This window comes from Triticum aestivum, chromosome 2B (assembly GCF_018294505.1).
Source record: "Triticum aestivum cultivar Chinese Spring chromosome 2B, IWGSC CS RefSeq v2.1, whole genome shotgun sequence".
Lineage (NCBI taxonomy): Eukaryota > Viridiplantae > Streptophyta > Magnoliopsida > Poales > Poaceae > Triticum > Triticum aestivum.
The window spans coordinates 810,322,950-810,348,361 of NC_057798.1; the positions used below are offsets into that span (position 1 = coordinate 810,322,950).

Sequence of the window (25,412 nt, forward strand, 5' to 3'; positions counted from 1 at the left end):
TTCTGAAAGTCACTCGGTTAACTCATGAGTCGACCAAAAATAAATTCATGTAGAACAAGAAGACTCAAGTAGCACTATTACCCTGATATGGTGGGAATCACCACCTTCATCTTCGGCAAGACCTTCGCCGGCTTCGATGGCGCCACTCGAGATTGCTTCGGAGCCTTCTCAGTCGGCGCCGGAGAAGTGGTCCGAGGGCGCTTAGTCGACTGCGCGACAGTCGCGACCCCCTTACCACGTTCGGTTGCAGGGACATGGACGAGCTTCGAGCGTCTTTCCGAGCGAGGAGGTGCAACTTCTTCCTCCTCCTCCTCCTCTTCTTCCTCCTCACCAGAGTCATCACCCTCATCATCGTGAACAGCATCCGAGTCCCACTCCTCCTTGCTTTCGCCCCCACTTCCTTCCTCCTCCTCAGTCGGCGTCTGTGCTCCATTGGGCATCGAGTATAATTCAGTGGTGGCCTGACAGACAACAAAGCAAAGATCAATCAACCAGTTTGCAGCAAAAGCAGAATGAGTATAGCAAGATTACAATTGAGGATAAAGTGGGCATACCGTGCTCGGAGTGTAGGAATGGTCGAGTGGTGGAATCCTCCTGGCTCCTCGAGGGTTGTCCTTATTCCCTGTGATCGCGGCCATCCACCTGTCAAGTGTGGCGTCGTTGACTGCTTCTGGATGGACCCGAGTTTCATCCTCGGTTCCACAATACAGCCACATTGGGTGCCCTTGGTACTGAAGTGGTTGGATGCGCCGCCTAAGAAAGACCTCCAGAAGATCCATACCCGTCACTCCTTCCCGAACTAGCTGGACTACACGCTCCATCAGCATTTTTACTTGGGCTTTCTCCTCAGGGAGCACCTTCAGACAAGAGGGCTTGTTCACTCGGTCCATGGAAAATGGAGGGAGACCAGTCGACTGCCCCGGCGTCGACTCGTCTTGGCAGTAGAACCAAGTCGACTGCCATCCTTTGATCGACTCAGGAAGGGTCATGGCCGGAAAAGTACTCTTGCTCCTCATCTGAATCCCAAGACCCCCGCACATCTGAATAACCTTAGTCCTATCATCATCCGGACTCGCCTTTTTCACTGTCTGTGAGCGACAAGTGAATATGTGCTTAAAGAGACCCCAGTGTGGTCGACAACCCAGGAAGTTCTCGCACATGGACACGAAGGCAGCAAGGTAGGCAGTGGAATTTGGATTGAAATGGTGGAGTTGCGCCCCAAAGAAATTCAAGAACCCACGGAAGAAAACACTCGGAGGCAGGGAGAACCCACGGTCTACGTGAGTAGCTAGAAGAACGCACTGACCCTCCTGCGGCTGCGGTTGCCACTCGTTCCCCGGGAGCCTCGCTGCCCCGTGAGGAATCAAGCCCTCGTTGGCCATCTCATTGAGATCCGTCTCGGTGATGGTCGAGCGGATCCAATCCCCTTGGACCCAACCTTGTGGCAGGCGGGACCTTGACGAGGATCCGCCCCGACTGGACGCTCTCCCTTTCGCCTTCCCCGTCGCTGTCGCCTTCTTCGCGCGCTCCAAAGCCGCCGTCTTCTCCTTCACCATTGTCGCCGACGAAGTGCACGAGGAGTGGATGGGCGGGGGCGAGAGCAGGCGCGGCGGGAGGAGATGGAGAGGGCAGAAGGAGGAATGGGGGGATACTGTTCAAAAACCCTCGCCTGACACCTTTTATGAGGACGCTTCCGAGTGGCTGACGAGTGGGCCCAGGCGATCCTATCACATCCCGAAATAGTCGCGCGCACGCGATACGTGGCGAAAAAGGCGGCGCGGAAATCGAGGCGTCTATGCCCTATCCCATCCGAGCGCCGCGGTCCGCCCCGCTTCGCGCTCTTCCCAAAATTCGGATCCCACAAAATCCGCTAACAGCAGATCAATCTGTCAGACGGAAGATTTCCTGCGATCCGTCGCTCGGAAGTTTACTAAGTTCAAAAGTTCACTCGACAGAAGAAAAGAATGGATCAAGGCGACTGAAAGAAAAGTTGCTGCCATCAACAAAAAGATTATTGGTCCGAAATGAGGCACGTTCAGAGCACAAAAATAGGTCGGAAATATTATCAACTCCTTCCTCACTCAAACCTCGATCCATTCGGGGGCTAATGATGAAGTCATGTACCTAGGGTAGGGTCATAGACCTGTCTTAAGTACCCTTCCCAAGGGCACCCTCAGGAGAAACTACCTTCCAGTCGACCAAGAGAGATTTCACTCGACGGACTCGAAGGACTCGACCATGAAGACTCACTCGACCACCAGGAGATCAAGAGTCACTCTGCATCCAAACGGTCTGTAATTAAGTAGTCTTTATGGCATTTAGGACACTTTATGTAAGGCGTTACCAGTAACGCCTAGCCTTAATGTACTTTAAAACCCTGCATAACTGAGGGCCAAAGGGGTCTGGCAGACACTATATAAGCCATCCCCCTCCTCAGTGTAAAGGGTTCGCACCCCTGTAATCTATACACACATAATCCAGTCGACCGCCTCTGGGCTCTGAGACGTAGGGCTGTTACTTCCTCCGAGAAGGGCCTGAACTCGTACATCCCTTGTCCATACAACTGCTCCATAGCTAGGATCTTGCCTCTCCATACCTACCCCCCATTCTACTGTCAGACTTAGAACCACGACACATACCTCATGAGAAACTGACCAAGAAGAAACATCAGAAAAAGCTCCGAAATCCAATCCAAGGTCAAAGCTTTGGAACTGAAAATATTTCTTTTTTGAAGAAAACGGAACTTGCTGACAGCATACTGAAGCTAGAGGTACATATAATGTGATTATGTGATTACAAGGTACAACTTGATTGCTTTTCTATAACAAAAAATGAAATAAACCTGATAAATCGATGTCTGATAATCATTAGCAGATGCATGATGTGCTTCTCATCTATCAAACTATTTCTAGAACGGAACTTTCATTTAAAAACTTAGTACAGCAATTCAACAAAAAACTGAACATGAGACTTTCCATCTCACCGCAGATCTTTTTTTTGTTTTCTAAATAATGAAAGCATCAAGAATTTAGTTTACTGGTTGTACTTGCTGTTTTTGATTGATGTTCCAGTCAACCCGATGAAGGAGCTAATCAGACTAACATTTTAGCGAAAAATTGATGAGGCGCTTACAACGCCTCTTCAAAGAAGTAATGTCTCCATGATGTTTTGGCCAGGTGGGTGCGAACACGCACGATGTTCGGCACAGCGTCGCCGCAGTGGAACGAGTCGTAGATCTGGGAGTTGTTCGACCTCATCAACCACGTCATCACTGTTGGGAGTAAGCCACTTCTCGGGGCGATGACTGATGTGCGCGCGCGAGTATGCGCTCCATGTCTGGCTCGTAAGGCAGCGGCCGTTGGCGAGAGTGGAGGGCTGGTGCGTTGGTTTGTTAGCTAGCCCGCATGGCCGGGTCTCCTCTATAGGCGCGTGCACCGTAGTTAGCAGGTTAGTTGGTTAGTGCATGCATGCATCATGGATATGGACGCCGTGCATGTAGCTGGCTTAGTGAGTTTGTTAGCTAGACAAGTGCGTGCGTGCGTGGAGTTAGTGGCTGGTGAGGTGCCGGAATGAGCCATGATGTAGCCTGTGTGTTGAATATAAAGGAGGCGTTGGGGCGCCGGGGCGTTCGTCGCCGGAGTGTTGGTCGCCAGAAAAAGTGCTCCATCCATCAGAGAGAGAGAGAGCGGTTCCAACAATTGGTATCATGAGCTTGGTGTCTTGGGCGTGCTTGCCGTGCCGGAGGCGTGGCAGCGATGGCAGCGCTCGCCGGCGGCTGCACGGCGGAGCTCCGGGTCGTATGTCGGCCCATGAACATGGCCCGCGCTGTAGCTGTCAGGCGCGTGGCGGATACGGCGGGCGGTGACGTCGTACGTGCGGCGACGCGGAGGCCGCCGAGGCGCTGCGGCGCGGTGGCGCAACATGGTGTGGCGGCGTGGAGGCACTGCATGGGGGCATGGAGGCCGCGGCGGTGCAGGGCAATAAGACGAGGCGGCGAGCTGGGCGCGACCGGTGCATGTTATGGGTGCGCACTGGACGCGTCGGGACCGCGGGAGTGGACCGCGTCGAGGCGCTGGACCTGGTTGCGCAGATGCATACGTGCGCGGCGGGAGCGCGGGCCGGGAGCGCGGGGACGTGGGGAGTGCGCGCGAAGGGCACGGCGGTCGCGGAGACAAGGAGGTCGCGAAGGACCTGCGTGGTGGCGCAGAGGGCGCGACGGCTCGGGGCGACAATCGTGGAAGGTGCGTGGCACGGAGCCGCGGCGTGGCGCCTGCCATGGCGGACGCGGAGGCAGCACGCGGTGAGCGTCTGGTGCTGTCGGGCTCGTCGGGCGCGTCGGATGCACGCGGGACGTGCGGGACGCACTGATGCGGTCGGGCTCGTCGGGCGCGCCGGGTGCACGCGGGACGTGGGGGTGCGGAGGGACGCCAAGCGTGTGTCGCCGGCGGAGATGGAGCTCGACGTATGTCGCCGGGGTCGTGACGGAGCACGGTGCGACCGGCGTCAGTGCGCCAGGTCGGCTCCGTGGCGGTGCGACCGGCGTCGATGCGCCAGGTCGGGTCCGCGGGCTGGGTCACGGCCATGACAACGACAATGACGAAAGCTACAACAACTCCGGCGATGGCGAGGTCGTGGTTTAGGAGTGTGTTGGGAGTAAACCACTTCTCGGGGCGATGACTGATGTGCGTGCGCGAGTATGCGCTCCATGTCTGGCTCGTAAGGCAGCGGCCGTTGGCGAGAGTGGAGGGCTGGTGCGTTGGTTCGTTAGCTAGCCTGCATGGCCGGGTCTCCTCTGTACTCGCGTGCACCGTAGTTAGCAGGTTAGTTGGTTAGTGCATGCATGCATCATGGATATGGACGCCGTGCATGTAGCTGGCTTAGTGAGTTCGTTAGCTAGACTAGTGCGTGCGTGCGTGGAGTTAGTGGCTGGTGTGGTGCCGAAATGGGCCATGATGTAGCCTGGGTGTTGAATATAAAGGAGGCGTTGGGGCGCCGGGGCGTTCGTTGCCAGGGCGTTGGTCGCCAGAAAAAGTGCTCCATCCATGAGAGAGAGAGAGCGGTTCCAACAATCACCGTCGTCATCTTCAACAACAACCACCTCTTCGGCCATGGCAATGGATCAACGATGGACCAACAGATTGGCAAGTTGCGCGTCTGGCTCGCGACATTAGAGAGCGACTGCGTGTACGCACACTTCTACCCGCTCATGGCACTGAGCTCGACGGGACTGAAGAAGACAGGGGAGCTCCTCGCCGTCTTGTTCACCTGTACGGCTTGGGCAAACATGTTGGCACAGTATGGGTGGCCGCTGCGGCCCAAGATGCACTACACCAACCCTCTGTCCATGCTGCAGCTGGAATACCTCCGGGTCGAGATGATGGTGATTGTGGCCACGCGCCTGGGAAGGGTTGTGTTAGTACTAATCTTGATGCATGTAGTTAGTTGGCTTAGTGGCCGGTGCGGTGTGCGTGCATGCAGCAGGCTAGGCAAGTATGAGTTAGTCTGCAGTTTGTTAGTGCATGCAGCAGGGGCCGTTGGAGGCAACCCCGTCGTGCGTATAGGAGTGCGTCGTCCCTGCGGCCGGAACGTACGAATCAAGCTGCATGTGTAGATGTATGTGAAGTTTGTTGTGTACGTGAGCGTATCGGCCGGAGGAGTTGCGTGGGCGCTGCGTCGCTGTATGGATACAAAAGGCCTTGTAATCGTTGATGTAACCTAAGCCAGCTGAAAGAAAAGGGCGTTTGAGCGCCGGGGCGTTGAAATGCCGGGGCGTTGGTCGCCAGAAAAAAGTGATGCGTCTACCTTCAGTCTAGCATCAGAGAGGGCTGCGGTTCCAACAGGCTGATCCGCCGCTGCCTAGGGAGGTGATGGAGTACATGGCTACATGCTCGACATGAACCGGCACAAGTTCAGCCTGCGCCTAAGCAGGGCAAACTTCAACCGGGCCTGCTCACTTTCTGCGGCGTCATCTGCAAGTGGAAGAACCCACTGATGACGATGTTGGTGCACGTGGTGTTGCTGAAGCTGGTGTGCTACCTGGAGCTGGTCTTGCCGGCCGTGTTCCTGTGCATGATCATTGTCGGGGCGTGCAACTACTGCCGTCGGCCACGGGAGCCTCCACACATAGGCACGATGCTGTCACGCGCGGAGCTCGCGCACCCGAACGAGCACATAGATATAGTTATGTGGTGGTACCAGGATCTGGCGTACCCCGACGAGCTGGATGAAGAGTTCGACACGTTCCCGTCATCCAAGCCAGATGACACGGTGAGGCTGAGATACGATCGCATCCGGAGCCTGTGTGGGATGGTGCAGGGGGTACTCGTCGACCTAGCTGCACAGGGGGAGCGCGTGCAGTCGCTGCTTCGCTGGCACGACCCTAGGTTGACGCCCGTCTTCATGGCGCTTTTGCTGGTGATGGCTATCGTACTGTACTTGACGCCGTTCCGGGTGGTGGCCATGATGATGGTGTTATACTTCCTCCGACCGCCGTGGTTGCGGGGCAGGACCAACCTGCTCCTCAACTTATACAATCGTCTGCCATCCAAGGACTATTCATTGGTCTCCTTTCGCATACACCATATGCTTCTCTGGACCTTCACCAAGGAAAAAAATAGCATGTGATAGCAAAATAGCGTCAGCTTTAGAATATGCTATTAGCGTGCTCGTGCTATTAATGAGACGTTGTATACTGATTTATTTAGCAAGACAATTCTCAATACGCTATTAGCATGCCGTTTTTTCCAGCGATCTTCAGTGCCCCCACACCCGCCCCGATCGTTGGCCTCCTCTCGCCAAGCTGGTAAAAATAGTTGGCCCTCTTTGTACTAGCCCGCCCAGGTTTGGGGCCCTAGCTCCGCCTCTGGCTATGTGCATACTAGCTATCACTTATTAATAAAATGACCGTAATGCATCATTCTGATGCAGAGTCCGGGGGACAACCTCCTTTCTAAAAAAAAAATAGCTATCCAGAGGTCAGGTGTGTGCTTATAGTGTTTTGATCCTCTTGATGCTCCATTTTACACTAACAAAATCCATCCTGTGTTGAAAAAAAATATCATCTGCATTTGTATCCCGCAAAGAAAAAAGGAAGAAGACTTGTTCGATTCTATTCCAACTCGAAGAAAAGAAATAATGGCTTGGGATATATGGCGCGCGTCATCCGTCTGTATCTGCTTTGATTGCACGCGTACACGTCGTAGACTATTTCGTCCGCCCAGCCGCGGAACCTCTCCAGGATGCCATTATATCGTGATGGATTCCGCTGGCACCACACACACACACAGCTCAATTATTCATCATGTACGTTGGCAGCGCAATTACTTGAACAGCGTGTACTCCTCTCTCAATACCCCATCCCCTCCTTCGCGAGAAAGGTAATTAAATCTGAAGCTGGATCGCGCCTTCAGTAGGCAGCACCAAAGCTTGGCCAGGTACTTGCTATTATCACTTTCTTCTCGCTAGGTTCAGTTTGAGAAGCAGCTGGTGCTTACGGGAATCGGTTGCCCGCGGATTATACTCATTGTTTATTGCAGCTCTCTGGTCGATCAATTTTCCACCAGTTTGCAACTAGAAAGGACGTCATCAAGCGCTGTCGAAATCAAAATTGCTGCTTTCTCTTTTATATAGGTGAGTGATCTTTACATGTTCGGTACTGAATATATACGATATTACTTCACTCTCACTGATTACCTACCTGGGTAATTGGAGATTTGGATCTAGTAGCTAGGCTTGTGTACATACATAATCAGTTTTCTCTTGTTTCCAGGTCAATTACATACTAACTGCAAATGGAGCGCAAAGCTTGTATTGCACGAAGTTACCTAGAGCAAGTGTTAGTTGATGAAGCCACAGAGCCCAAGAACCTGCCATTATCGCTGTTGGAGGACATCACAAGTGATTTCTCTCATGACCAGGAGATTGGAAGTGGTGGATTTGCAGTGGTTTATAAGGTATGCATTCCGATCTTAGTCATGCTTGATTTCGAACTTAAACTGAAGCTATACTAACAAGGCTCTGAAAGCAGGGAATACTTGGTGATAAGGAGATAGCCGTGAAGAAGTTGTCCAACTTCTTAATGACGGACACAGAATTTGACCGAGAGGTCGAATGCCTAATGCGGGCAAAGCACAAAAATGTAGTAAGATTTCTGGGATATTGTGATGACACACAAAGAAGTAGGGAAACATTCGATGGAAAACCTGTCATGGCAGAGACCCGCCAAAGACTGCTTTGTTTCGAGTATATACCTAATGGGAGTCTTTATGAGTATATCAAGGGTAGGACCATGTGACCTCTAACTTTTCTCTTTATTTTCTTCATAGACTACAAATCGTGTAATGCGGGGTGTGACATATAGCATCTATTATTCAAAAGTTAATACATCAAGTATCTCAAAACCCGATTTCTCTTCTCCCCTTTATAGATCCATATCGTCAGTGGGGAACATGCTACGAAATAATCAAAGGGATTTGCATGGGTCTACAATACCTTCATGAGAGCTTTATTGTTCACTTGGATTTAAAACCCGCCAATATACTTCTCGACAATAATATGGTACCTAAAATTGCTGATTTTGGCCTGTCGAGATACTTCGATGAAAATCAAAGCCGGGATATTACGAAAAACATGTTTGGAACAGTGTAAGCTAACTAAGTTCTCTTCAAAGCTCATTTTTTTGTGTGTTTTGTTATTTAAACTGAACTCCCTTTGTTCACTAGTTGATCGGATTTTTATATTTTTATACAGGGGATATTGGGCACCTGAATTTTCCGGAGGGGGTGTGATCACACGCAGCGCTGACTTGTATAGTCTTGGTGTTATTATCTTAGAAATACTGACCGGGCATAAGGGACATGAACGTATCGAGGACGTAAGGACAAGATATGTCATTGTTAGAAAGATGACAGATCAGTTTCCCTTTTGGCTAAGAAGGGTCGACTTTAAAATAATTGTCACGCTTCCACAATGCATATTGTCATTAAGTTTTAGTTTTAGATATTGCGTAATATCATTTATGGCAGCACACCTAGTAGTTGTCCAGTGAAAAGCACAATCTGGCATCAAACGAATCAGCAAAACAGATTGTTTTTGGAAGAATATTTGCTCTTAGTTTTGGTGTTGCATTTCTAAATTGCAATTTACACGGTGATAGCTGACTTGAATTTACGGGTACACAAGTTATTTTTTAGAGAATTGTTTTTGTCAGTTTGATGCCTGAATGTATGTGGTCGGTATATAATATACATATTTGACTTTTAGAACATAACTCACTACTGCAACTTTTTAGGTACTTGAAAGTTGGAGCGATAGGTTGGATAGATCACAACGAGACACATTATGTGAACAAATACAAGAATGCTACGAGATAGCTGTACAGTGTAGAGAATTCAATCCCGAGAAGAGACCAGCTAGCGCACGAGATATAATTAACAGGCTTCACGAAACGGAAAGTATGCAGGTATGTTCAAAAAGTGAGAGTTTGTGTACTTCTTCCTTTAATTCCGAGTTGTTACTAATACCAATACTTGTAGAGTATGAGCTTTAATTGCACATCCCTGTTTTGAATCTAGAACCTTTTTCTACATACTACCTCTGATTCAATAATAATAGTAGCTTTAGAATTTGTGTCAATCAAACATGTCTTCGAAGTTTTACATGATTTCCCTTGGTTATAAGTAATTAGCAAATAAAAAACCAATTTTTTTGCGAGAAAATAAAAAACAAAATTAATATTAGTAGATCCCTTGTGAGATATATTTTCCTAATAGTTAGTTATTTTTTAATAAAGAACATGCTGACAAATAAATTGCAACTCAAAATACGAATGCACAAGGTCCATGTGTCCAAATTATGAACTGTTTTCACAGTTGCACTTTTCTTGTTAAAATATTTTAAAATTGATCTCATCTTGATTGATTTTGACAAACTGTTTTTGGGCACAAGTTATACTCCCAACTATAGTATACTTGTACTCCCCTATGTACAATACTTGTGCTAGCTCCTTGCAATAGTTTATTTTTAATCCCCTGTGTGTAGTGCACATGTGATCCCAACATTAATTAACGTATGCAAGACGGGAGCACAAAATAGTTTTGAAAAAATAGTAAAACCTGAAAAAAAAACAAGAACGACAAACAAAAATCCAGATAAACCAAAAAAATCAAGAATAAATAGGAAAAACCTGAGCCAAGTTGGAAATCTAAAAACACAGACAAAACCAAGGGAAAAAAAGATTCCTATGCAGGATGCATCCAATGCGATACAAATTTTGTTTTCTAGAATTTTCAACGTGTGCCATGTGACAACGGCTCTTCCCCTGTGTGCCCACCGGTGCCCCTAAAGCCCATCCAGCGGCACCTTTTAACTAGTTGCTCCCATCAAAATAATTAGCAACTTGTATTTTTTTAGTAAAAGCAACTTTTATTATTGTACTACATAATTTGCCCACAACCCGAAAACACAACCAGCCCAAGAGGATTCAGGTCGCAGTCACTTAGCCACGTGCGCGGGGGACCTCCTATAGGGCGCCTTCAGCGCCGCGCAAGGGATCTGGCGCCCGCAGCAGCGGTTGATTGGGCCGGCCCACTATCACGCAACAAAGCAGAGAGAAAAATGACAGCCAAAAATACTTCCCGACCGCAATTCGACCTCGCGCCCTCCCGCTTCCACACGGTGAGGCTAGCCACTGCACCACCCAACTGCTAGCGGATATTCCCACCGCGAACGTTTAAATAAACAGCTAACTTTCTCAAAAAAATAAAAATAAACAGCTAACAGACGCACTATTTATTGCACAATACACTATGGCATTTATACATTTCAATTATTGAAAATATGTTCAAATATTACGGATGGAGTTCTTGGTTATGCAAAAAAAGGCACGCGTATTCAAAAATAGTTCTGAATACACATTGAACATTTTCTTAGTATAGGGTGAACATTATTCAAAGAACACTGAACATTTTTTTAAAATACGCTGAACTTTTTTTGAATACATGCTGAACAAAATTTCTCTACACGATGAACATTTTTAATACACACTGAACATTTTTTCAATGTATAGTGAACAATATTCTAATACACGTAGAACTTTTTTTTAAATACGATGAACTCCTTTTGAATGCATGCTGAACAAAATTTCTATACATGATGAACATATTTTATACACACTGAACATTTTTCCAATGTATGGTGAACATTTTTCTTTAATATGGTTAACAAAAATTTGGAATTCAGAACTATTTTTGAAACGTGAACAAAATTCGAAAACATGAACAAAATTAGGAATTTCGAAAAACATTTTCTGAAAATTCAAACGAATTCGAAAAATCTGAACATATTTTGGATATTGAAAATAGTTCATCCAATTCGAAAATAGTTCATCGAATTTAAAAAAGTTCATTGGTTTTCAAAAAAATTTCATTGAATTTGAAAAAAAGTTCATCAATTTTGACAAAAGTTCATGGAATTTGGTGAGAAAAGTTCATCGATTTTGCAGAAAATGTTCACGCATTTAGCAGAAAAGAAAAAATGAACAAAACCGTTCCAATAAAAAGGGAAAAAGAAAAAACTGTTCCAAAAACGAAAAAAAAGAAAACCATTCCAGCAAATAAAAAAAAGATTATAAGAAGAAAAAGGCCAGTAGTAAACACGTCAAGTAGGCTGGCTGGTTGGTTGTGACAACAACTCTGAGCAAGAAGATCGCCAGTTCGAGTAACCGTGGGGACGCTGTTTTTTGCGTCTTTAAAAAAAGTAACGTGGGCCGGCCCAGTGCGGTGAAAGGGGTGTGCGCCCTGTACCGTTAAGCCTAAAACGGGCGCTACGGGCGCCGTTTAGGAAATGCCCGTGCGGGGTTATATCTCGATTCTGGCGAGACCGAGGGAAGCTTGACTTGAAAGCGGCGCGAGATGGGCCAGCCCAGGCATGCTGGAGGCCACAACCTTGTTTTTCTTTTACTTTATTTTTTATTTTTTTGCTCTCTTGTTCACTTTTGTTTGTACTTCCAAATATTCTAATTAAATATACTACAAAAAAATTTATTTAAATAACATTGAAAATGTTAAATGCGTTTAAAGAAAATATTTCTCATGTATACAAAAAATATATATAGAAAAATACTAATGAGTATGAGAAAAATTGATCACGTATTTAAAACATGTTAATCAAACAATTACCAATTATTAATCTTGTATTTGAAAAAAAATCAAGCATTACAAAAATCTGAAATATGTATAAAAATGTTGACCATGTGTAAAATAAATTTTAAGCATGTATTCAATAAATGTTAATCTAGTATTTAAAAATATAATAATCAAGCATTTGCAAAAGAGAAATGTGTATATGAAAAATAAATAAGTTTTCAAAAATGTTAATCACGTATATAAAAAATGACTAATTGTATATATAAAATGTTTCTGATGTATACGAAAATTGCTAAACATGTACTGAAGAAGTTAACACGTTGAAAAAAAAAGAAAATCTATGAAAATCGACAAAAAAAACAAAGAAAAAAATAAAAGGCGAACACAAAAAGAAAAACAAAGAAATCAAAAGTATAACGAAGAACAAAAGAAGAATAAAATGAAAGCAGTGAAAGCAAAATTTATAATGAGGAAAAAAACTGAGACAACCAATGAAGAAAAAGGAAAGAAAGAAAACACCAAAGAAAGAAACAAAGGAAATTAAAGAAAAAGAAATAAAAAAATAAAGTAAAGAGAAAACCAGTGAAAACTGATAAATAAACTAAGAAACCAGTGAGAACAACAAAAACAAAGAAAAACAAGAAAACCGCTGAAGAATTAGAGAAACCCAAATGAAAAACAGAAGCATGAAAATAAATAAAATACTAATCAAACTAGTGAATCAAACATATCGACGACATCAAGCGCAGTTAATATAAATCACACAAAGCATGTGACAAAATACATCCTACCATTTGATCGTAGTTTCATTTATGTCTCATATACAATTATATAATAGTATGTGTGTGTGTGTGTGTCTATATATATATATATATATATATATATATATATATATATATATATATATATATATATATATATATATATATATATAGTACTTTATCATTTTAAGTATGTTTATATATACTTTATCTAAAGTATTTAAAAGAAGATACACAAAAAATTGAATATGAGTATATATTTTTCTATATGTTGAAAATAACTTTATATTTGCATGGATAAAATAATATATAGTGATGCTGTTCATCATCCAGGGTGCATAATAAGTTATTGTTCACCAAAGGTAATCTTATGATCACTTCATAACTAAATTACATTTGGAATTCAAATAGTTACATTCCTATTGTTTCACTATGTAAATATTGGTATAAAAAATAAAAATATAGGTCATAAGACAAGAAAATTTGGAGTTTATGTATATTTTACACTATGTTTTTATGTCTGTAATTTTACATAACATAAAATATTTTTTACGGCGATTATATAGTTTCTTACATTCTCTTTTTACGTCAGAAGACAAAACTTACGGAACGTAAAATTATAGTGCACTAGTCATCAACCCCGTGCATCTGCACGGGCTAGTACCCTTAATTAAGCATTAAATATTAAAATTAGTAACAATAGGCGATACATTTATTGTACAAAATCAAAGACTTACATTAGAAAATCAAATATGGCATGTTGGTATTTTGAAACCGGGCCACCTCTTCAACGATTTATGATATCACACGATGTTAACCAATTGGATAAATATTTTCTCTTTAACCCTAATTTGCACTGTTGGTCCATATGTAATGCCTATTGTATTTATCTTTGTTTAACAATTATGTCTATCAATTTTACAAACTTGTCACAGGATGAAAGAGTCATCCGAACAGGCAGGTTTACAACACATTAGAATTTTAGATGCCAATTTATAATTAGCAATGTTGTGTTAACTAAAAAAGTATGCATGAAAAGGTAATCAAATTATTCTAAAGAGAAAGGGTAGAACAGTGACATGCTAAGGCTCTACAGTTTCATACTTCACATACAGTATGTGCGCGTGCCCAAACAATTAGTAACATCAGTGTCTTCATATATTCAAATGGTAGCAAAAGACAGAACGGCCATGTTTGAGATGAGGTCTAGCGCTCATAGGGAGACTATTATAGTCGGTACGCCTAGCAATGTTGTAGCATATTCTTGTTATTCATCTCTGCATGCCATGATTTCACAGTTCAGAATGCAGTTACATCAAAACAGCGATTTGATTAGTATCTCATGTACGCAGAATCTGAAAACAACATGCTTAGTTCATGTATCATCTACTCAATCTACTCAAGATCCATGGATATCATAGGGAGCATGTCAATCATCATAGCATCCATATTCGTACCCATCACTAATCACATTCATGCGGATCATATAACTAATGAGATTAGGTGTGGTCGTAAGAACAAACCTGAGGGTTGTTTGGATCTAGGCAAATTTTCCAGTCCCTTGCATGCTGTGGCGTGGATGGTTGCAAGATTAGTCTCGTCGAAACTGAAAAAGTGGCTACCATAAGCATCCAACGATAATATGTAGAAGTGAACTGATGGGAGCGTTCTAGGCGAGACAAAGACCATGGCATGACGCTGGCTTATTGCGATTATGGCAGAGACATAAGATTTTGCATATTGAACAGAAACATCGTTGCAATAATGGTACAACAGGACGATTTAAGTTTTTTTTTTGAACTTCAGGACGATTTAAGTTTATGAGGTGCAGATCGGTCTGTCTATAATTTATTTTTCTTAGCTTTAGATTTGACAGGCCGTCTATGATTTTTTTGCTTGATATACACACCATGTATTGTTACAACTCTAATCACGTTCACTTATTGATCTGAACCGTGTATTTAATATATAAATATTTAATTTATGTTTTTTCTGATAATTAACGTGGAGACTCCGTTGACTCTTTTTCTTTTTTTGAAACTCGTTGGTATTTTTATTTCAGCAATCAGCCTCTCTTTTTTTTACGTATTTCAGCAAACAGCCTGATCGTGGATTCTAAGTTTAAAAAAAATCATCGTTGATTCTTTTCCCTTTTTATCGTTGGTATTTTTTAGACATTTTATTGTTGGAGATTTTAACGGGGACGGGGCCTTCTTAATTTGTGGGATCGGGTAGAGACTTTCCTTATCTGTTTGCTTACGTGAGGATTTCCTTGTTTCTTTACATTAATATTGGACGTGTCACGTGCACTTTTTATAGCACTGGATCATCTATGTTATGGAAGCTTTCCTTCTCTCTCGGTCACAAATTTTACAATCTAACGTTTTCTTTCCTTTTTTGACAGCACGTCTATGTTTGATCTACACATTCTATATGCTTATGACTCTAATCACGTTCACTTGTTGATCTGAACCGTAGATTTAAATTATATAAAGATTTAGTTTATGTATTTTTTCTGGAAACTAACGGGGAGTCTCCATCGGTATTTTTATTTCATGGGCAATCAGCCGGATCATGGCTTCTTTTTCCCTGTTATCATTTATTTTGACATTATATCATTAGAGATTTTAATGGGGGCTTTCCTTCTTCAATCATGAGAGGCTTTCCTTCTTAATTTATGGCAACGTGTGGAGGCTTTCCTTGTGTGTGTTTTTTTCGCGCGAGGATTTCCTTAAATTTTTTTTCTTACGTGAGACTTTCCATGTTTTGTTTCCCTAATGTTAGACGTGTCACATGGGCTTTTTATATGACTGAACATTGGGCAAGTTTTCTTTATTTCCTTAATTTTTTTTCTTACGTGAGACTTTCCATGTTTTGTTTTCCTAATGTTAGACGTGTCACGTGTCACATGCACTTTTTATATGACTGAACATTACGCAAGTTTTCTTTTTATCCTGACCGTAAAATTTATAATCTAACGGTTTAATTAATTTTGATGATGTGGATTAATGAGGGATCATGAATGGTGCCTCCAATTAGTAAATATAAGATTGGTGGTAAAATAGCGGGGGTAAAGAATAACCATTCCTCACCCAGGATGACCATTGGTGGTAAATTACACTTCCGGTTTTGACAGATGCTATATACAAGATATAAAACTCACGGGAGGGTAATTACCACCGGTGGTCGGAAACATTTGTATTCTATCCAAATATTTTTCTATACTATATCTTACACGTACATACACTCGGTTTTGACATATATTACATACAACATACAAAGCTCACATGAGCATAACAATCACTGGTGGTAGAAAACACTTGTTATAATATATACTAATACTAATCTATACTTTCCAATAGAGTACGGAACGCTTCTGCCTCTCCACCGCTCTTTCATAAAATCAACCTGCAGTCTGTGTTTCGCAAAAAAACACCCTAATTTGGCTTAGTTAACCCGCAGCATTATATATGAAATTAGATTGGATACCTTAATCAATAGTGCATGATCCGCGTCTCTTTTGTATTATCTTTTAAAATTGTCATATCTTTTAAACCGTCACTCCGATTTTAACATATTAAATATGAAATTTGATATAAAATAGTAGAATCTAAATATGATGTTATTTGACATGTTAACCATTTAAAAAATGTTATTTAGGATACTACCTTAATCAATAGTGCATGATCCACGTCTCTTTTGTATCAGTGTAGATCCGAACTGAAAAAGAACATCCTACTAAAATTAGATTGGATACAAAAGAAATCATCTGTAACAAGACATGGACGCGTCGGCAAAACCTCACACGGAAAACAGGAAAGCAGATTTCTTAACTTAAGCGGAGAGAGACGCCTTTGGATTGATCATTGCGATTGTGTCAACACTAAGGCCACCGTCGGCGAGGGTGGGAGAAGGATAAGCGGCAACACAGATGAATGCCCTGTTTTGAATAAATAGCATGAACCTATTGGGGTCTTGAGTCACGGTTACTGGTTAGGGGCATCTGTTATTTTTTGCTCCTGTTGCAATGGACGGGCTCTTTTGCTAGTTACCAATAAAGCAAGATGCGTTTCTTTAATTCTTTTTTTTTTGCTTTTATTGTTTCTTTTATTGATGTAAAACTAGAACCTATGAAATCTTGAACCCCGTTGCAACATATGGCACATCAATAAAAGCAAAAAAAAAAAGGATTTTCCAGGCCTTGTTTGAAGAAAAAGTTCACTTTTCTACCATTTCTCATTGCATGGCCAGATAGCGGAAGCTGCATCTTCTACCTTAGGGCAAAAGAGCAACAACAATGACCCTAGATTGTTCCGCTTCGTCGTACGAGGCCCTGTGAGAGATGCGCTTCCGCTGGCGGGCCAGACGGTCGTCATGCCCCGGCCTGCCGGCCATGCAACAGCGGCAGAGATAAAGCCGCCCCTTCCATCGATGGCCGGCGAGGCCTTCCAGAAGGCGTGGCCCCTGGAAGCTCACTCCCTTTCCGAGGATGGGCTCACCAATGGCACGCTCTACAAAGTGTACTACTCCCCCAAGCTCGTGTACGTCAAGGTCGTGGTCCTGTCAGCGCGGGATCTCGTGCCTACCGAGGAGGGCCGCTCCCTCGTGCCCACCATCAGCGCTAAGTTACAGATGGGCAGCCAGATCAGGCGGACGCAGCCGGGGCAGCCGCAGGGGTCGGCCAACCAGACGTGGAACGAGGAGTTCTTGTTCGTGGCCAGCGAGCCGTCCGAGGACCCGCTGGTAGTTACCGTGGAGGAGCGTGTGGCCGCTGGCCACGACGAGCCCATCGGTCAAGTGGTCATTCCGGTGGCCCGCAATGACTTGTCCAAGTCGGTCCGCCCCAAGTGGTTCAGCCTGTGGCGAGGGATGACGGTGGACGAGGTCGCCGGCAAAATCCGTCTGCGGCTGACCATGGAGACGGCGTACCACGTGCTCAATGAGATGACGGACTATAGCAGCGACTTGCTGCCGGCTGCGCCTTGAGATGGTCCTGTGATTAGCACACACTTCACCTTTCTTACTTGTCAATAGTGGGCAAACAATGAAAACTTGGTTTCTTTCGACGCTATTTGTCAGCAGTTTCGTCGTTTCTCTATGTCACAAACAAACTAGTATACTTGAAGCTGGAAATTTCGAGCGATCCATGTTAATTAAACTAATGCAATGTTTCTTATATTTAACACACATACTTCTTGTTCATGATGGTGAAGAAGCTCCGCAAGAGCGCCATTGGAGTCCTGGAGGTGGACATCCTGGGCGCGCGTGACCTGGCTGACATGAAGAACCTGTACGTCGTGGCCAAGTACGGCAAGAAGTGGGTGCGCACGCGCACAATGTTCGCCACGGCGGCGCCGCAGTGGAACGAGAAGTACACCTGGGACGTGTTCGACGTCAGCACCGTCATCACCATCGCGGTCTTTGATGACTCCAACCGCGACGCCAGGCACCAGAGAATCGGCAAGGTGCGCGTCCGCCTCGCCACCCTCGAGACGGACCGCGTGCACTCCCAGTCCTACCCCCTACTGGCGCTGAGCCCCTCAGGGCTGCAGGAGATGGGGGAGATCCACCTCGCTGCCCGCTTCACCTGCAAGTCGTGGCCCAAAATGCTGGCCAGAGTGAAGTCTAATTTAAACCTTGAGATTGTAGAGGTAGTCGTAAACGAACCCTCACGTCCAAATCCCTGAAGTTTGTACCCTATACTCTTTGATCCCGGTCGTTTTTAACCTTGATGCCTTTTCAGGAGGGGATTGGATGACGTGACACGGAGACGCTGGGATTGTTGACTGAACTTGGATTTCAGAACACACGTGCATGCATGGTTTATATTTGCATGGATCGATAGATGGTTAGATGGACGTGAGCAACGAGTTGACTGCCGAAAAGCCGCGGAACAAGTTCCTCCCGTACGGCCAGTGCTAGTGGACGAGCGCACCCCACGCGTAGTCTCGTCGTATTGCTCCACGCCCGGCCGGCGTCCCATGCCAGCGATGCTCGGCCGACTCGGAGCAAGAAGAGCAGCGGCACCTCCATGTAAGAGAGGAGGAAGAGCACGTGGACGAGCCATGCCACGCACAGGAGCCGTTGTTCAAGGCTTGTTCCGCTTAGACATGTTGTAGCGGAGGTGGACAGCAGCGGAGGCGTACCACGCAGAAGCTGTGCTCGACGCGGCAAAGGCGGAAGCTGTGCTTTGTACTACAACTAGAAGGTGTTCTTCTCTGCAGCGGGGTCCTAGGCGAGCGGGCGCCGGCTGCAAGGTGAACCCGGAGTCGTCGCGCCCCGAGGCGGCCCACCACGAGCGTGCACGCAGTCTTGTCCTCGCTCTAATCGCGCACTAGCTTGTCCCGAGCTGCACTGCAGCGCTCCACGCTCCGTGCATTTCTCGTGGCGGTGGCGGCCGGCTGTCCATGCCGATACAGTATTGTGGCAGTCTAAGAGCCAGGTCTCCCTTCTGAATCCTACGCTGCCAAAAAATTTCACACAAAACTTGATATTTACTTCTCCTGCTGACATGTGGGTCTCGCCCTCATCCCGCCCAATTCTGTTTGGATACGTCCTCAAGGTTAAAATCGACCCGGATCAAATAGTACAGGGTATATATTTCAGGGATTTGGACGTGAGGGTTCGTTCCCAACAACCTCTACAACTTCAAGGTTTAAATCAGACTTCACTCTGCTGGCCATGTACGGCAAACCACTGCTCCCCAAGATGCACCACACCAACCCTATCTCCGTGCCGCAACAAAACTACCTCATGTTCCAGGCGATGCAGATGGTGGCCGCGCGGCTTGCCAGGACTGATCCGCCGCTGCGGAGGGAGGTGGTGGAGTACATATGCTCGACATCGACTCCCACGTGTTCAGCCTGCGCCGGAGCAAGGCCAATGTCTGCAGGATCACCACGCTCTTCTCCGATGTGCTGGCAGTTGGGAAGTGGTTCGACGACATATGCAGGTGGAAGAAGCCACTGAAGACGATTCTGGTGCACGTGGTATTCGTGAAGCTGGTGTGCTGCCCGGAGCTGATCCTGCCCACCGTGTTCCTTTCCATAACCATGATCGGGGCATGGAACTACCGACAGCGGCCGCGGGAGCCACCGCAGATAGACAGGGTGTTGTCGCGTGCGGAGCTCGCGCACCCGGCGGATGAGCTGAGCTAGGAGTTCGGCACGTTGCAGCCGCCACACATAAATGCGGTGCTGTGGTGGTACACAGATCTGGCGTACCCCGGCGAGCTTGATGAGGAGTTCGACACATTCCCAACGTCCAAACCGGAGGATGTTGTGCAGGTGAGGTATGATCGACTGAGGGGGATCGCCGGCACGATGCAGACAGTGCCATAGTGGTCGGCGACCTGGCTGCGCAGGGGGAGCGCCCGCAGTCGCTGTTTAGCTGGCAAGACCCCAGGGTCACTCCCGCCTTCATTGTCCTCTCGTTGGTGATGGCCATCATACTGTACTTGACTCCATTCCGGTTGGTGACCATGGTGACGGGGCTATACTTCCTCTTGCCCCCGTGGTTCCGGAGCAGGACCAACCAGCTCCTCATCAACTTCTACACGCGTCTTCCTTGCAAGGATGACGTGATGCTATAAGGTTGATGCATGTACGTAGCATTTGTTCCTTTTCTTATCTTCGTTTTTGGTTGATCATGCTACTCTATATATGTATGTATGAATTTTCAGAATCCCATATACTCCCCCGGCTTTAGATCTGTAGGTCTTCTTTGGATGGCTGATTGTAATTCCGCTTGCCACTTTGGTATATTTATTATTATTATTTCAATGATGAAATAGGTAGTAGCGCTGCCTATTTCATCATTATACAAGATGGTGAACTTGTGTGGGTCTCACGTTTATCATAAACTAGATGACCCGTTGCGCCGATGGCGCAAGGGGCGAGAGTAAGGCATGTATTGTGAGAGTGAACATAAAAATATTTAGGGGCAGATTGATACACAAAATATTTACAATGCTATTAGAAAGAAAGGAATAAGCATTATGCTTGGCGAAAGATCAGTAAATGGATGTGGTGCCCATGAGTAATAGCATCGTACAAAAGCAACACATGGCATCATTGGAGACCACACGTAAGGTTCATCCTATCATAGAGCCAAATTAGATGTTTTTAAAGCCACAAGCTATGCGTGCAGAAGGCCTGTGTTGCTGTTGATGGTCCATTTAGAGCACATGGATGATGAGAGTCAGGCGGTGCTCTGCGGTAAGGTTGAAACGGAAGGCGCAGATATCTCCTTCATGGATGCTTGCACAGCGGCGGAACTCTGACCAGTTTCTGGTTATTGTTGCTCTCTTGTCTGTTCCCAGCATGATACGACAATTGGTGTGCAGACTGCTGTTTGCGAGCTTGACCTTGAGCATGTCATCATCTGGCTTAATGTACTTTTTGAGGTTTTCTTTGGTTTAGTGGACCTGAAAATACTGGTACACGAAAGGAACTAATTAAGTAGATTGTAGAGCGTTGTTTGACTTTGAATGAAAAGCTTCAAATGAACATAGTTTAAATATAGTCAGTGAGAACAATTATAAGTAAATAATGGTAGGAAACAAAAGAAGGGTGCAGAGCTTCATTCTTTCCTATGTAGAGTATAAGATGTAAATTGGTTGTTTATGGATGTAAGGAACTGTAGTGAAGCAGAACATATATAGCAAGGATGGAAACATGTATATCAGACAATATGAATATTAGTGCTAATAACAGTGTACAAAGTTTTTTCAATATTTCGCAATAAAGTTTAGTTGTCGGGCATAAGTAAAGATAATTATTTTTTTCAATTAAGTGGAAGGAAGGAGTGTACCATCCGTTGGCCTTGCTGCGTGAATGTTTTGTTGACGGTGCATACATAGTATTTGATATCTGGTATTTTGCGGGGGAACATTGCATAGAACTTGTTCACATGCACTAGTGCAGAACCGGGCATTAGCACCGGTTCGTAAGGCCCTATAGTGCCGGTTACATAACCGGCACTAATTAGTGGTCACTAAAGGGCGACCACGTGGCACGAGCCAGCTCCGCGGACCTGGAGCCCTTTAGTACCGGTTTGTAATACTAACCGGTACTATAAGGTTTGGAGGGTTTTTAGTTTTTTGATTTCTTTTTCATTTAATTTTGTGTTTCCATTTTAATTCTTTTTCGTTTGCTGGTATTTTACGATACTACACATTGTACACGTTATATATATATAATTTCTAGTAGAACCAATCATGCATATATATATCACATCAATGTCTCACAAATTAAACCACCATATTAATTAATTCACACATACACACATGTACAGATATATACAATTTCTCCTACATATGAATGTTGCCTTCGGAGCCAGTCTAATTGGTGCCTTCGGAGCACGATGACAATTGAAAGTGGTTTTCATTGGGGCGGTAGCGGGTAATAGAATTCTCCATTCGGATTTATGACCTGGTCGAGCAAAAATCCCGCTATTTCCTCTTGAAGTGCTTCTACGCGCTCCGTTTCTATGAGCTTCTCCCGCACCTCTTTGAAATGTTAAGAAGGAGATCAATATGCATGTGTATTAGTTGTGTGACTAGCTAGATATCGATAATGGTGTAAAAATTGTGAATAGTGTTCTGACAAGCGTACCCATTGCTGTCTTTGAGATCTGCTCCTTTCGGACGCCATCATGCGAATATTCTCGCAAACGCAAAATGCACACAGATCAGTACCCTGCGCCTGCTTCAGGGCCTTTACGAGAATGGAATTTGATCAGATAAAAATTAATCAAGCATGATAATTAAAGAGATGGCAGCTAGCTAGCTAGCTATAGCTAGTACTACTTAATTACTTACCTTGGGTCGTAACCATTCAAGCTTTTGTTTTCATGGGCCGGGCGTGACGCTGATGAATCTTGCCCAAGCCCTGCCCGCCGACAAAGAAAATGAATAAAGGGGTTATTAAATAGTTCATATCATGAAATGACGAACTAAATAGGCCGAGATATATAGTTAATAATGATTGAAATTACTTGTTGACTATCCCATACAAGATGTTAAAGTCAGTGTTTTTTGAGACTAGTGAGTCGAGTACTTCAACTGTTTCATCGTCAACTTTAATGATACACAAGACCTAGTGAAATCTGCATATGCACACACGTTTACATGTCTTAATTAAGCGGGTATATGTTAGCAAAAACATGTAGCTAGCTAGTAGGCAAAAACAAAGAATTTGTAGTACAAGACAGTGTGACTCACCCAAAGTGGTAAGGAAGTAGTATATCTTCATTGTATTTGAGGCGCTTCAAGAACTCTAGCATGCTGCTTTCTACTTCCTTTGCATGATGTTCATTTATCTTCCATGTGAATTCATTAACGGTGTTTGGGTCAATGAACCCAATGCCATAGCGTCCACCTTTTCTCATTTCATATATCTTCATCCTGCATAATAACACAGAAAAGAATATATATAGTGAGGATAATTATAGGTAATGATTGATCTCAAAAGGATCACTACAGCTAGCTTGAGACCTAAATTATAGAAAGAAATCACTTACAGACAATAGCAACTGACGATAGATTTGTCGAGTGCTTCCTTATTGTATAACTGAAACAGTTCTAAATACTCAACGGACCCAGCTTTCTCATGGTAGTAATGGTCCTCCTTGACATTCACCATGAGGGACACTCGATCTGAAATCTTGGTCATGTTCATGTACCATTGATGCAATTCATACATTCTCGTTGGGAGGTTCTTGACCTTGTCTGGCGCGACCAAAGGTTGGCCCCGGACATATTGCCGTTTTACTTCATCCTCTCTAAGCAAAGGCATGGGCTCGATCTCGAAGAGTTGTCCAACAGTGATGTTGAGAACTTCAGCCTGCATTATATGCTCCTCCGTTATTACCACATTGCCCACCTCGGGAACATGCACTGTTTGCCCACAATAATATTGGGGGCGCGTACTGTCACCTGTTGTTGGCACAACAAGCGAGGGGATCGATTGCGCCGCCTGTTGTCCCAGCTGGGGAATGGTTTTCCCGCATTTTTTGGCAGCTGCTTCTTGTTTGCTCGATCCCGATGTAGACGTGCTCGCCTCCCTTTGTAGACGTGCTCGATTTAACTTCCTGATGTGGCGCTCATAGTCTGTGTCAACAGGCTTGGAAGCTGGTGGTTGAGCCATACGAATGAAGTGGTCAATCGTTTCCTCAGGCACTTTCTCCCTTGGCGGCGGTGGCGGTTTTGGTGCAAAATGGGCTTCCACCTCGGCCTTCGATATGGCTGTGATTTCCTCCTCGGACTTGTCATAAGACCTCTGCAGAAGAGGCTTCAGGCTTGGACCATATTTATACCGCTTGCCTCCGCCTGTACTTCCAGCTGTACTACCTCGACTCGTATGGCTACGCACCAGAGCTGCGGGGTGTCTCTGCGATTGCTGAGGCGGCGGAGATGGCTGACGGGACTGAGTTGGACGAGGAGTGGCCTGAGGTTGTGCCGGACTTGGAGGAGGAGTGGACGTCTGATGCTGTGGCGGACTTGGAGGAGGAGGATTGTCCTGACACTTTGCCGGACTTGGAGGAGGAGGATTGTCCTGACACTTTGCCGGACTTGGAGGAGCGGGAGTCTGCTGACTCGGTGGCGGACTTCGACGAGGACTCGGGTGACGCGGTGTGGGTGGCCTTGGAAAGATGATGCAATCCTTTTTCCATAGGATGATACGATGTTTGGCCTCTCCGAGAAAGCGCTCGCCGTCACCTCCAGCAATGTCAAGCTGTAGCCCCGAATATGGGTCCAGCACCTCATCAACCACGACACGAGCATAGCCCGCTGGAATCGGGTTGCAATGGAAGGTTGCCTCGGGGGGATTTGTGAAAGCACAGCCGTCCGCCACCTTCATGGATATGTTCTTCATTTTGTAGTGTAGCTCGCAGTTAGTGTTCTTCGTGATGTCATCCACGGGGTATCTACCCAGCATTGGGTCGTCCGGGACGGAACCCACGCCGCTTCTCGGCATGGATGTGCCGGTGCTATCCAATGCTGGATCATCCACTAGCTGCTGCAGCTGCTGAGACCCCCTTTGATGGGTAAGTGAGTCGATCTGCTCCTGCTGCCGCTGGAATTTGACTGCCAATTCCGCTTGACTTGCTTCTAGGCCTTGAAGGCGTTCATAGTCCCGCTTCCTCTGCTCCTCCTCCATCTTCCTCTTCTTCTCCTCTGCAATCTTCTTTCTCGCACGGGTTCTGTAGTCGGTGTTCCAGTCTGAAAACCCCTCATACCACGGAATAGCGCCCTTGCCTCGTGTTCTTCCCGGGTGTTCAGGATTTCCCAGGGCACGCGTAAGCTCGTCGTTCTCTCTGTTGGGCTGGAACACCCCCGTTCGTGCCTCTTCTATTGCAACAAGTATCGCATCGTCGGCTCCCTTCAGACTTGCCCTCGTCGAAACATTTCCTGTCTCCCGGTCCAACTCCCCCCCATGCGCATAGAACCAAGTCCTGACCCTGACGGGCCAGCTCTTAGTAGCCGGAGTGACACCTGCATCCTCCA

At 45.5% G+C, this 25,412-nt stretch overlaps 2 pseudogenes; both read left to right on the top strand.

Annotated features, from left to right (window-relative positions):
• The first annotated feature begins 1,158 nt into the window (after window positions 1-1,158).
• LOC123039763 (FT-interacting protein 1-like) lies at window positions 1,159-6,624 on the top strand (annotated as a pseudogene).
• A 1,142-nt stretch (window positions 6,625-7,766) lies between these two features.
• Window positions 7,767-20,590, top strand: LOC123047611 (FT-interacting protein 7-like; annotated as a pseudogene).
• The last annotated feature ends 4,822 nt before the right edge of the window (window positions 20,591-25,412 follow it).